The sequence below is a fragment of the Giraffa tippelskirchi genome, chromosome 6 (genome assembly GCF_054371585.1).
Source record: "Giraffa tippelskirchi isolate mGirTip1 chromosome 6, T2T-mGirTip1v1.2.pri, whole genome shotgun sequence".
In the NCBI taxonomy this organism is placed as follows: Eukaryota; Metazoa; Chordata; class Mammalia; order Artiodactyla; family Giraffidae; genus Giraffa; species Giraffa tippelskirchi.
The window spans coordinates 117,632,063-117,646,586 of record NC_137280.1 but is presented as its reverse complement, the minus strand read 5'-3'; the positions used below and the strand labels follow the sequence as shown (position 1 = coordinate 117,646,586).

At 40.6% G+C, this 14,524-nt stretch overlaps 1 long non-coding RNA gene across 1 annotated transcript; it reads right to left on the bottom strand.

The window, feature by feature from the left end:
- Nucleotides 1–8,811: 8,811 nt before the first annotated feature.
- Nucleotides 8,812–12,951, bottom strand: LOC145510709 (uncharacterized). Its single transcript, XR_014057230.1, has 4 exons — nt 12,740–12,951; nt 11,912–12,179; nt 10,446–10,635; nt 8,812–10,216 (listed from the first exon to the last, which is right to left on the bottom strand). It is a non-coding gene; the product is annotated as an uncharacterized LOC145510709 (long non-coding RNA).
- Nucleotides 12,952–14,524: the final 1,573 nt, after the last annotated feature.

Sequence of the window (14,524 nt, the reverse complement as noted above, 5' to 3'; positions counted from 1 at the left end):
CAGAGGGGTTGGATGATTTGGGAGATTGGGATTGACATATGTACACTATTGATACTATGAATAAAATAGATAATTAATGAGAACCTGTACAGCACAGAATCTTTTTAAAATTTTTTTTATTTATTTGTTTATGGTTTTGCGGGGTCTTCATTGCTGTGTGGGTTTTTTTCTAGTTGTGGTGTGTGGTGGCTTCTCTTGTAGCTCCTGGACTCTAGAGCACAGGCTCAATAGTTGTGGCACAGGCTTAGTTGCTCTGCAGCATGTGGGATCTTCCCAGACCAGGGATCGAACTCATGTCTCCTGCATTGGCAGCTGGATTCTTTACCACTGAGCCACCAGAGAAGCCCCCAGAATCTTTTTAGAATGCTCTTCTCTTGGCTATTAACACACTCTGGCAATCAGATTGATACATTTTTAAAATAAATTTAAGTGTCTTTGAGTAGGGGAAGTTAATACTGCTTCAAATATTTTCTAAGGTTAGGTTTTAAATTTCACATTTGTGTATCCCAGGAGGTAGGCAGGACTTTCCAATATGACAGTAAGGGTCAATCACACAAATTCATCTTTAATCATAACATGCTTACATTGTGGAAATGTGCATAAATTATTAATTACAGCTCATTAAATTTTTACAAATGGCAACTCACACCAGTATTCTTGCCTGGAGAATCCCATGGACAGAGGAGCCTGGCAGGCTATAGTCCATGGGGTTGCAAGGAGTCAAACACGAACTGAGCAACTGACACTTTCACTTTCAACTTTTCTCAAGCGAAAAAAATCTAGGTATCTTTTGTTCATACTCTCATAAATTAAGGCTGTCTTGTTAAGATCTGTTGGGACTGTACCTTAGTCTTCATGGTCTGAATTTCTACGGCTTCTTCTCAAAACGCCTTCAGTTGTCACCAGAGCTACTCCTGTTCTCTACTCAAAACTTGGCCCCCCCAACTTTTAGCAGGAGTGAGCATACGTCTTTAAGTTAAAGGGTCCAGAGATCTCAAGCCAGGCCCCTCAAGAAGTTTATAGTCAGTTTTTCAGGGGCTGTAAACCTAATACCAGAACACTGACCAAGATGACGACTCATCCAGGAGACAATTTCTCCAGAAGACCTAGGAAGCAGGCTCCCAACATCAGAGGCGGGTTGTCCTCTTTCAGGCTGCTCTCCTGTGTTCTGTCCTTGCATCCTCGTTTTCTTCTTCACTTACTTAAGAATCTAGATTATTAACAGATACTCAAACCTCTTATCTACAATGTGTATATGTTTCCCATCTTTAATTTTTCTTTTCATGCTTTGAGTCACTCCTTGTGTGTCTTTTGATTAAGATGCATGTTCAGTATAATTATTATTTTTTACTTGTGTTCCTTTGAATGACAACCAGCTTCCTCTGATGCTAGTTCATTGCAATAAGCAAGGTTATTTTCTGTGTAACTGGAATTAAGCAATTACTGCCTTGTAAATGACAAAACAATGGGGTCAAGTGGCCAGAAAAATAAAGCTCCCATCAAAACTAGACATGAAGATGTCTGCCTGAACAATAATGACACTTGGCAACTTTGTAGCCCATGTTTCACGGAAATAAAGCTTGGACACCCTTAGCTCCTGCTGAATACAGGACTACAAACCCTGAGACATGTCTTTCTTAGTATTATTCCATGTCGCTTTGCTCAAATGTGTCACCACCAAAATCCGAAATACTGAGAAATGGACTTTGTCCCTTCAAGTGGTCCAACAAGTGATCTTTGAGCAAGAAAAACTAGAAAATCTGACAGTAGTAATTCTGAAAAACTGCTAGCAGAGCCTTATCATATATCCACAGCTCACCAAAAAGCAGTGAAAATGGAAATCGCTTCTGTTTACAGATAGTGGTGTTGTAATATCCATCCTGGGGTGACATGGATGTCACGGAGGAGGGGCTAGAGCTTAAACCCACGTGGTTTTGGTTTTCCCTGTGATTAGAAACTATACATCCCCAAGATACATTCCTGTCACTATGTGAAGGCTGAGAAAAATGAAAGACAGGGTAAGTCTGGCTCTGGGAAATACTTAGCCCAGAATATCAACTGTAAATCAGCAAAAACACCTGAATTATCAAGACTGTTGAGCAAACTTGGCTCAGAACTTGGTCTCATATGCACATGAGCATAAAGCTATTGTGTCTCACACGCTTCCGGGCCCCAAGGAGTTCCCGACCTCACAAGACTCGTCTTAGAATCTGTCACCCAGCCAGACCCTACAAACCCATCACTCCACTCTTCCTGTCTGGGCTGTTAAGATTCTGCCAGGGTGTTTTCCTATTTCAGCAAATCCAGCAAAGTAAGCCTTGTCTGCTCAGTGGGTTTTTTGCTAAAGCCTAAAGTTGGCAAAAGCTATAAACACAAAAATCAATAATTTATCTATAGGATAGCAAGGCATGCATGCCTAGAAATAGAATTGGGAAACAATCTTTCCACAATACATACAGCAATAATAAAATGCTTAGAAACAATGTCCACAAGAAAGGCACAGGATCTGTGTAAACAAAGCAGTCAAGTCATTCTGAAAGAAGTAATGGAAAATGCCAACAAAATGGAAAAGTGTGAGAAGAATAAAAGCATCAATTTCTCCCAAATTATCATAGAATTCATGCAATCTTAAAGGACCACAATACTTTACAAACATTTTACCATGTTAATTAGCACCATTCTCAAATTGGTAGCTTTAGATGAAATATGAGTGGAATGTTAACATCCATAATTTATTTTGGCAGGTAAACAATATTAAACTAGATAAGCATTAGTCTTATCTTTATGAAAAATAAATAAGACTTAATTACATCTTCAAAAGCATTTACATTCAGCTTAATTTAAGTCATTCTGATTTCTTTATATTTTTCATTCTAATTTATCTTTTAATTTTAAAGACAGTGTTGAAGTAATGTAATTTTCATTGAACAAATCAAGGTGATCTATTGAAGGTAAGGTAATGTTTAGATGGAAAAAAAATTGAGTCATATCTTGTAAATTTTTATTACTTTCATCTTAGCAAAATCACTATTTTCAATTATTTATATAAATATCCCTTCCCTTCAACAGAACACAAAAGTTGTGCAATGATAGTCAGTGGTCTTGGATATTTTGTCAAATTTCAGTCACACAGCACTCATAATTTTATACATTTTAAAGTCTTGTTTTGAAGATTCACATATTATTTGATTGTTTATTGGCATTTGTAATTTTATGTTTAAAAATGTAAACACATCACACACTCACCTCACTTGCACTGTTAGAAGGGGCTGCAGGAGGCTTCCTGAATTCATCTGAAAAGCTGGCAGGAGGGTGAGGAAGCAGAGGTGTCCCCAGGAGCAGCACAGGGGTGCTTGGAGGAGCTCTAGGTCCAGAGAAACTGCGGAGGGACTTTGACCATGGTTTCTTGACCACAGTACTTATTTATTTTATTTTTACTGTGGTATCTTTTATTTGTACATTTTACTACTGTAATACAGACAAAATGGAAGACCAGTATTGGACTGGTAAATTCAGCAATGTCATCTCGCTTAAGACCTATGTGGTCTTTGGTGAGGATTATTCTCAACGTCATGCTCTATGAAGCTATGGCATCAATTATTGTAAAACCCATTTTACATACGAATGAAAATTCAGTATCATGGGTCTGAAATGTTTCTGAAACAATCTCATAAGAAATAGAGACTTTTATTTATTTTTTAAATATTTATTTATTTTTATGCACCTGGTCTTGTTTGTGACATGTGGGATCTAGTTTCTTGACCAGGGATTGAACCCTGGTCCCTTGCATTGAGAGAAAAAATATTTTTTTCCCTGATTTTTATTTAGTTGTTACCTCTGAATATGGCAGCTAAGGCTCTATATAGGAAGACTAGGTCTGGATATGATGAAGAATTAGAATAGAAGACTTCAAGAGGAGTTTTCTTGTGGTAAATAAAGTAAAACAGGGAAAAGAGCAAGTAACACTTTGCTTTAAATGTGAGACAAGTGCAAGTTCAAAAACAAGAAACATGGTGGGAAAGGCATGGATTGAACCTGCATCTCCTGCATTGGCAGGCAGCTTCTTTATCACTGAGCCACCAGGGAAGTCCATTTTCAATAAAAAATTACTACAATTACTGAGCATTTTTGGCTGAATGAGGTAACACTGAATCAAATTTTGATATTTTTTTTATTAATGAAACAATAGTTAATGTGATGAACCAAGGGTAAAGTCATCATTGAAACTGTGTATCAGAGAAGAAATATCTAATTAAATTAACTTTTAACACAAGAAGTCCCTGCAGTGGTGATCTGACATTGATTAAAGTTGTATTAAAACTACAAAGTATTTGCACAAAGTGTTTCAGAAGAGAGAAAAGTTGTAACTGTGCATCTAGGTATATAGCTTCCCTTCCTGAAGTTGCAGTGCCTTTCAGAAATGCATGTCTTTACCCCTGTCCCAGAATCAATATTCAAATGTGCACAGTTTCAGTCATTAATTAGTAGGGAATCATGGGAAATAAATCCTTTTCTTAGACACACTCATCTTAACCACTAACATCATCTTTGACTTTCGTACATCCAAACATCAACCTTTCAACTCTTTGTTGTCTACCTTTGGATTCACATGCATTTCTGATATTTTTTTCCTCTACCTTTGGATTCACATACATTTCTGATATTTTTTGAGACCAGAAAAGCCTAAGGAAGAAGAAAGCACAGCAAATAAGTAATTATGTTTTTTTCTCCATGTGTACTTGTGAATTGGCAACAGTTTCTCATTTTTTCCCTTGACCTGAGTTTACTTTTCCCTCAGTGACTTTTTCTTCACACCTTTAATATGTGCTGAGTTTTATCACAGAAAATGCTGCTTTTCAATGAACTCCAATCTCTTTGAAAACTCTCAGAAATATTTGGCCTTGTGTGAACAAAAGAAACCACCTAGAACAAATCTGAAACTGTAATATCTGAACACTGTTCTCCACAAAGAAATAAACAAGTGTTTTAGAACAAGAAAATGGTAATATAATAAAAAGAAGATTGGGAGTCACAGAAGAATCAAGCAATAAAGTTAGAAGACACTTTTTAGCTCAGGAAAGCAAACATAAGTCCTGGATAATCTAATGTCTGTGCTCAAACAAATTAGTCAGTGCCCTTTCAAGATGAAATGCAGATTGCTTTGTTTAAAGATCCTTCTTTTTATCTAGACAGACATCTTGATGCTGAATCCAAGTGGAAGATATCTAAAAGTACATTATGCGTACACTATAATGATATCATCTCCATAGTTTGAATAATTCTCAGTTTGTATATTTACACTAAAAAGTTTCACTGGAAATCCAGAGCCACAACTAAATTTGTCCAAAAGGTCAGTGGGTAAAAAGCAAAGTCAGGTAAATCAGCTGGAGAACAGAGCAGAAACTATTTTAAAATAAACACCAAGTTAAACTGTTTTGACTATGGCATTTGGTTTGCATGAATAAGCATGATATTGTTTCATACGACAATTTAAAAACATGAAAAAGAAAACAGCCTTCTAAACAAATGGCTTAATGTCCATTTTATAGTACTGAAATAAAAAGGACAAAGATTTTAAAAAGAGAAGAATCAGTAAAAACATATTTGGGAGATCAGAGTATCCACTTTTTGTTTAAATAATGTATTGATTGAATATTGGCTCTGATTACTGCATTCAGCCTTTGAAACAATTCCAGCTATAGCACTGATGGTGACTTTTAATGTAATGTCAGGGCTGAGTCACCAGAATTGGATGGTGGAATTTTACTAGTAAGGCTTTGTGCTGCCCCATTTCAGTACCACAGGAGAATGTGGGAGACATTGCAGGGCCTCAGGCAGAATAGGGTTAGGATGAGCATGGTTGCTCTAAATTGATGTGCTGGTGATAACTCACATTCTAAGATGTGACTTCAGAAACAGATATTATTGAATGGTAAGGGGGGAAAAAGGATATTTAGCCTTGATATGAAATTAACCCTCAGCCCTCACTACTATGTATAAAATAACTAATGAGAAACCCCTGTATAGCACAGGGAACTCTACTCAGTGCTCTGTGGTAATTTAAATGGAAAGGAAATCCAGAAATGAGGGGATTTATGTATATGTACAGCTGATTCACTTTGCTGGATGGTAGAAATGAACACAACATTGTAAAGCATCTATACCCCATTAAAAAAAAATCTGATTGTCTACAAGGCACTTGTGTAGGCTCTAGGGTTGCAAGCATTGGATAAGCAATCAAAAGCTCATGGAGCTCAAGATCCAGTAAGGAGAAAGAGAAGAAGGGGATTAATGCATCCATAAACAAAGGACACTGAAGGGATATATGTCATTAAGTGCTGTGAACAAAACAAGCAGGGAAGCGATTTAGGGAATTTCTGGTGATGATACCGTGTTTGTAAAGATGGCTAAGGGTATCTCTCTAAGAAGGTAATATTTGAACCACAGCCTGAGAGTGCAGGAGCTCCATGTGTGCCAGAGATGAGCGGACACTTGTGGAGGCGTGTTCTCAAGAGAGGGAACAGAACCTGCAAAGACCCCGAAGCAGGGGTGCAGCAAGGAAGCCTGTCTGGGGCCAGTGAGAGAGAACAGGACCAAGGAGACGCAAGGCTTGCAGGTTATTTATTGCGATGACTGTGGCTCCTGCTCCAGGTGACAGAATGTCTTTGGAGGGGGTGGTAAAGAGAGGATTTGTCGACTTAGTGTGAACAGCCATTAGATTTATATTTAGCCTCCAATTCTATCACACCGGAGATTTGTTTTTAAGTTTGCAGTATAATATTAAGTCTTCTTAGGTGGCGCAATGATAAAGAATCCACTTGCAGTGCAAGAGATGCAAGAGACACAGGTTCGATTCCTGGATCAGGAAGATCCCCTGGAGAAGAGCATGGCAATCCACTACAGTATTCTTGCCTGGAGAATATCATGGACAGAGGAGCCTGGCGGGCTACAGTCCATGGGGTCGCAAAGAGTCAGATGCGACTGAGCTACTGAACATATTGTCAAATGAAGAAAAGCATTAGAAATGCCCAAGGGCCCAGTGGCAGCTGGAGAATGCGATGTTGACTGTCTCATGAATGTGAAACCATCTTAGGAGATGATACACACTTTCTCTAGTATACAAATCCTTCTATAACCATAGTACTCTAAAAAAGGCACTTTCCCACTTTCAAAGATTTCATGTGTATGTATTCTTTCTGTCGTAAAGAATGTAAGTTAGTACTAGCACGCTTTATTGATCATTAGAAAATATTTGTTTAACAGAAAGTTGTTTTTAAAAAGCAGATAAACACTCAGCAAAGATCATTAAAATGGTTTCTTTTTTAACTCCCTTCTTAGAGTACGTCATTGCAGTCAATAAACGTGTTATTCATACTTTTCAGCACAGTTATAGTTTTTCTATTTAAGACTTAACAGCATGGAGCACTTGTTAGTGTGTTTTTTTTTTTTTGGTTTTGATTTTTATTTTATTTTTGGCTGTGCTGGGTCTTCGTTGCTGCACTCAGGCTTTGTCTGGGTGCTGTGACAGGGAGCTACTCTCTAGTTCCTGTGAGTGTGAGGGCTTCTTATTGCAGTGGCTTCTTTTTTGTTGTTGTGGAGCATGTAGTGGGCTGTCAGTGCACGGGATTCAACAGCTGTAGCACTCAGGCTTAGTTGCCCCGCAGCATGTGGGATCTTCCCAGACCAGGGATTGAACCCGTGTCCCCTGCATTGACAGGTGGATGTTTACCCAGTGGACCACCTAGGAAGCCCCACTTGTTAGTCTTGATACTTGACACTATGCCCCAGGATCTTGGCCGTGTTGGTTTTAGGCTCACAAGCGCTTCACACCCCTGACTCCACGCAGTTGTGATGGAGGGCTCATCGTCGCAGAGGGGCGGTCTGCACTCGGGCAGCCCCTTCCCCTAGGGAGGTGGAGATGTCCGCGACGCGTGGAGAACTCGAATGTTCCCCTTGGTCCCCGAGTGAGAGAGAGCGCTTCCGAGCAGGAGCGGGAGCTGGGGGCGGGGCAGGCTAATCCAGAGACGGGGCGCTGGGGACCTGACTGCAGCAGAAACTCCGAATGTCGTTTTGTAAAAAGGAGACAGACGTACTTACCTGAGGGCATACGACACAGGACACAAGGCACTCGTTGCTCCTCTTCGTCTCAAGCCTTTGGTCCCAGGGCTGGGTGACCTCACAGCCCAGGTCTCGCTGAGGCTGTAAACGCTGGTGGTCGGGCGGACGCGATTCAACGCCTCCCTTTGCCTTGTGGTTGCTCATTCAAAGTGAAAGGGTTAGCCGCTCAGTTGTGTCCGACTCTGCGGCCCCATGTGTAGCCCATTAGGCTCCTCTGTCCATGGCGATTCCCAGGCAAGAACACTGGAGTGGATTGCCATTCCCTTCTCCAGACGATCTTCCTGATGCAGGGCTCAGACACATGGCTCCTGGTTGGCAGGCAGATCCTTTACCACTGAGCCACCCGGGAAGTCCGAACTGCTCCTTAGGTGAGAGCAAAGCCAGGGAGTGGAGGTCGGCCCCACAGTCATCTGAGCAAACAGTGCGCTTCCTCCTTCATCAGAGAAGGCACCTCAGGTTCATCTCCTCCAAGTGTGTCTCACTGGAAATAAAGCTGTGATGACTATCAGTCTACTCACTCCTGAGAAATAGTCATCAGAAACATTAGTCTGGTTTTTATTGATGTAAACACAGTGTTTTTCACAGTGAACCACAGTAGGCGCTGGAATGTTTCTGTCGTCCTCAATGCTTGAGGAGAACAAGTTTTCCTTTGTTTTGTATTAGATTACCAGTCATGAGTAAACAAGTATAATCTTTTTTTTTTCTTGACACACCTGGGTGAATAATTCAAATGTAACCCTTTCTTATAAGTCATAAGAAATTATAAATTGTCTAATATGTGCTTAACTGACTTTATGCTTAAGATCACTAACAGTGAGACTAAAAATGATAATGAAATACAGCCATTATTTCTGCTGCTGATGAATTTATAATAGTAAGTACAGAGCTGAGTCTCTACTATTCTCTTGCCGTTTAACATGAACCAAAAATTTCCATTTTAGATCCCATTACATTGTATTATAATTGTGGGAATTGTCACAGTTCCCTACTCTACACTTTAGGAATGTGTTGTAACAAATTTTTATAAGTCAAGCAAGTTGTTTTCACTTGGAAAACTAACCGGGCTCTGGGAGTACAGACTCAGCCTGCTGCACACCTCCAGGAAGCATCTCAGTGGGCTTCTTTAGTTGTCAGAATAACATGACAAAAAGAGTCAATTACATGAGAAAAATAAGGGCCACTTTTATCAGCCATAGCATGCATAGTTTTCTTGCAATAAAATGATGGTTATATTCCTTGTTTATCTGAAGTGTTTAAACGTTGTGTTACAATAATATTTTCCTTCAGCACATTTCACCATCTTGTAACATTTCTTTGCAATCATATAACATTACTCAATATTCTTATTTAGTAAAAGTGCACTCAATTTTTTTTGTTGTTTTTCTTAAAACTTATTTTAGTTTGGCTGCCCTAGGTCTTAGTTGCAGCATGCGAAATGTTTCATCTTCATTGCAGCATGTGAATTCTTTAGTTGTGGCATGTGAGATCTAGTTCCCTGACCAGGGATTGAACCCATACCCTCTGCATTGGGAGCATGGAGTCTTAGCCACTGGACCACCACGGAAGTCCCTGGACTCAGTATTTTTGATTCATCTAATTGCCATTGTCATTCCTTTTATGATATATTTGGTCTTGTGCTTGAGCATTTGCTATTTGAAATAAATTCACCCTGGTTCCATTTTTTATATACTTTTCTCTACTGCAACATGGTATCTTAGATTCCATCTGCTTTAGGTCATCGAGATGAGAGTGAGTGATGAAGTATGTGTGGAGCTAATAGTACCATCAGTCCCAGTTTTCCTAAACATGAATTTAGAAATACCCTTCACTCCTCTGTCTCTGAGTCACTCTGTTCTGTGGGACATACCAAGCACAGCTGATCAAATAGAGCTTTACTGTTTTCCTTCAATCTATCATTGTTTATGAGCTTCCTTGGTGGCTGCCTGCAATGAGGGAGACCTGAGTTTGATCCCTGAGTTGGGAAGATCCCCTAGAGGAGGGCGTGGTAACCCACTCCAGTATTCTTGCCTGGAGAATCCACATGGACAGAGGAGCCTGGCGGGCTACAGTCCGTGGGGTCACAAAGAGTCAGACACGACTGAACAACTAAGCACAGTACAGCGCATTGTTTATACGCCAATTACAGGCTCAGTGGGTAAAATATCCGCCTGCAATGCTGGAGCCACAGGAGACACAGGCTTGATCCCTGCATTGGGAAGATCCCCTGGAGAAGAAAACAGCAACCCACTCCAGTATTCTCACCTGGAGAATTCCATGGACAGAGGAGCCTGGCAGGGTACAGTCCATGGGATCACAAAGAGTAGGACGTGACTAAAGCATGCACCCAGGCATATGACAATTACACTTCAGTACATCAATGAAACAGTTTTAAGAAACAGTAACTACCAGTAATCTAGATATTTCCATTGTACTTCTATTAAAGTAATATGAAATATTTTTTTAAATTGGGTCTTACACTCACTTTGTTGTTGTTCAGTTGCTAACTTGTGTCCAACTCTTTGCGATCCCATGGACTGCTGCCTTTTCATACTGTTCATGGGGTTTTCCAGACAAGAATATTGCAGTGGGTTGCCATTTTCTTCTCCAGTGGACCACACTTTGTCAGAACTCTTCACTGTGACCTGTCTGTCTTGGGTGGCCATGCACGGCATGGCTCATAGCTTCAATGAGTTACGCAAGCCCCTTCATCAGGACAGTGCTGTGATGTACAAAACAGATAACTGATGAGAACCTGCTATGTAGCACAGGAAACTCTATTCAGTGCTCTGTGGTGACTTAAATGGGAAGGAAATCCCCAAAAAAAAGAGGGGATATGTGTATACAAGTGGCTGATTCATTTTGTTGTACAGCAGAAATTAACACAACCATGTAAAGTAACTAACTATATACTCCAATAAAATAAAAGTAAAGAAAAATAATAAGACAGTTACAATTCTGTTTAAAGGCATTAGAATGAACACAGCTCAGCTAGAGATACATGAATCTTCTAAAGCCTTATGAAGTACTCAAAGCATAATTCGTGAGATAAGAAAATGATGAATGAGAAGGTGGATGTTAGCTGAGCCTACAGTGGTAATCATTTCTCAATATATATCAATCAAAACTGTCATGCTATATGCCTTAAACTTATACAGTGATGTATGTCGATTTCTCAATAAAGCTGGAAAAGTCATAAAAATCAATTTTAAAATTAAAAATAAAAATTTAGGTCTTATTGAGGCCATTTAGATCAGCCCCATGAGAAGCCTTCTGTCTTCAGGGGGTCTTCCTTCAAACACCAAGTTTCGAAATTTCCATGTTTCCTCAGTTCCTATGTGCAAAATTCAAAGCCTCTGAAATGGTATACAGAAGTGCTCCTAACCTGAACCTTGTAAATCACGTTCTTTTATACCCAAACACTTCGTCTTATGTATGCAGAGTCATTTGTGGTTACTTCTGTTCATCACCTCTGCACACGTTGTTCTTTCCTGACTGCATGGAAAACTCCCAGCATCCTCTAAGAGGTAACGTGAGTGTCAACTTCTCTAAATTGAATCCTATTCAGGGAGTGTACTTGAACACCTCCCCTGAAAGGCTTTCTTCTGGACCCTGGATCTGCTTTCCCTGCCCCAGAGCCTGGCCCAGTCTGGCGACCCACTACGCTGAAGCCCCACAGTGAGCTGTATGTGCCGTGGATAGTTTGTATCGTAAAGAACGTCGGACACTGAACTGAGCGAATGAACAAGGACTCACAAGCGTAACTTTTACGGTTGCTATTGCAGGGAATGGCCACAAGGTGGCAGGCTTTTCTCAAACCCAATTGTGATTACCTGGGAAATGAAGGCTTTTAAGAGTTTTGACTCATTTGAAAAGACCCTGATGCTGGAAAAGATTGAAGGCAGGAGGAGAAGGGGACGGCAGAGGATGAGATGGTTGGATGGCATCACCGACTCAATGGACATGAGTTTGAGTAAACTCCGGGAGTTGGCGATGGACAGGGAGGCCTGGCGTGCTGCAGTCCATGGGGTCGCAGAGTCGGACACGACAGAGCCTGAATTGAACTGATTGAAAAAAAGGCTGTAAATTAACGTGGAATGTACCTGAATGAACACCCAAAAGCTTTTGCATTTTTCCTGAGTATTCTTTTTTAAATTAACCTTTTTTCCATATTATAGTAACATTGATACACAACGTGTTGTCAATGATGGCAGGTGAACTGAATATATTTCTATTTTGCTGTTCTTTCTACTTTCTCACCGTTGTACCTTGATTAAATTCTAGAGACATAACTTATGTTTCTTTTTAATTTACCATCTAAGCCACTGGGGAAGCCCCTCATCTGCATTAACAAAACAAAAATAATACCACCAACATTAGAAATCTGATTATGAAATAACATGTTCCAATTATTTGGAAGTAGTTAGGTCTTTCTTTTTGAAAGGAATGATTTTGAGATAATCCACACTTTGGTCCATCTTGCATTTCTGTATTAAAATAGCAGAGGTATTTGAAACATTCTTTCCATTTACTTTGAACTCTTCTCTGAGAAACTAAACTACGCAGGGCTTTTGCCCATTAGGCTCAGGCAGTTTGATAAAAGAGAATGAAAAAAACAAGACACCTCAGATGTCCTAAAACAGTCTGGTAAGTGATTTGTCTCACAAGAAACTTCGAGGCTTGAGTTCACTGCTGCTGATGCATAATACACCTCATAAGCATGGAAGGGTCACTGATGTACATACAGGTCATTGAGCATAATCTTCTATCAACCAGACACCAAGGGTTTCAGGAGCTGTGACAGGAAGCTCTCGCTTCCCACTGACTCTGAATCTCTGTGACTTCCTGAGCTCCTTGAAAGTGAAAGTCTCTCAGTCGTGTCTGACTCTTTGTGACCTCATGGATTATACAGTCCATGGAATTCTCCCGGGCAGAATACTGAAGTGGGTAGCTGTTCCCTTCTCCAGAGGGTCTTCCTGACCCAGGAATTGAACTGGGATCTCCTGCATTGCAGGCAGATTCTGAGCTCCTTACTTTAATGAATTCTGTCCCCTTGCCCTTCCTTCCTGTTAACTGATGGTGACAACAGCCCACAAAGCAGAAGGTCTGGTCCAATAACTGACGATGGGCTCTTCTCTTCCCTTTCCAGTCCTGCCTTTTTACCTCTTTCTCTTTGCTCTGCTCGTTGCTCACTTTTGCCATTATCATTGGGAGGTGGTGGACAGGCATTATTCTTCATCCAAAAAAGAACAAATAAAAATGCATTGCTATCCCAGTAGAAACATTTTAATTTAGACATAAGAGCAGCTCACAATGAACATGGACTCGTACAGTTTTCCATAGGTTTGTTATTGTTCAGTCGCTTGGTTGTGTCTGACTGTTTGCGACCGCATGGACTGCAGGGCACCACGCTTCCCTGTCCTTCATCATCTCCCGGAGTTTGCTGAAGTTCATGTCCGCTGAGTCAGTGATGCAATCCAACCATCTCATCCTCTGTCGCCCTCTTCGCCTCCTGCCATCAATCTTTCCCAGCATCAGGGTCTTTTCCAATGAATTGGCTCTTCACTTCAGGTGGCCAAAGTATTGGAGCTTCAGCTTCAGCATCAGTCCTTCCAATGAATATTCAGGACTGACCTCCTTTAGGATTGACTGGTTGGATTTGCTTGCAGTCCAAGGGACTCTCAAGAGTCTTCTCCAACACCACAGTTCAAAAGCATCAATTCTTCGGCACCCAGCTCTCTTTATGGTCCCACTCTCACATGCATATATGACTACTGGAAAAACCATAGCTTTGACTAACAGACCTTTGTCAGCAAAGTAATATCTCTGCTTTTTAATATGCTGTATTGGTAGGTCATAGGTTTTCTTCCAAGGAGCAAGCATCTTTTAATTTCATGGCTGCAGTCACCATCTGCAGTGATTTTGGAGCCCAAGAAAATAAAGTCTGTCACTGTTCCCATTACTTCCCCATCTATTTGCCATGAAGTGATGGGACTGGATGTCATAATCTTTATTTTTTGAATGCTGAGTTGTAATCCAGCTTTTTCACTCCCCTGTTTCATCCTTATCAAGAGGCTCTTTAGTTCCTCTTCAATTTCTGCCATTAGTGTGGTGTCATCTGCATATCTGAGGTTATTGATATTTCTCTCGGCAATCTTGATTCCAGCTTGTGCTTCTTCCAGCCCAGCATTTCGCTGATGTACTCTGCATATAAGTTAAATAAGCAGGGTGACAATATACAGCCTTGACGTACTCTTTTCCTGATATGGAACCAGTCGCTTCCTCTGCCTCCCCTTGGGGCCCTTGTTGGGTGGGGGGAAGTGGCTGCCACATGAACAGAGACATGGCAGCTCTGGAAAGGCACAGGTGACCCAGAAGTGGGGCCTCCCTCCTGCCCTCACCTGTGTGG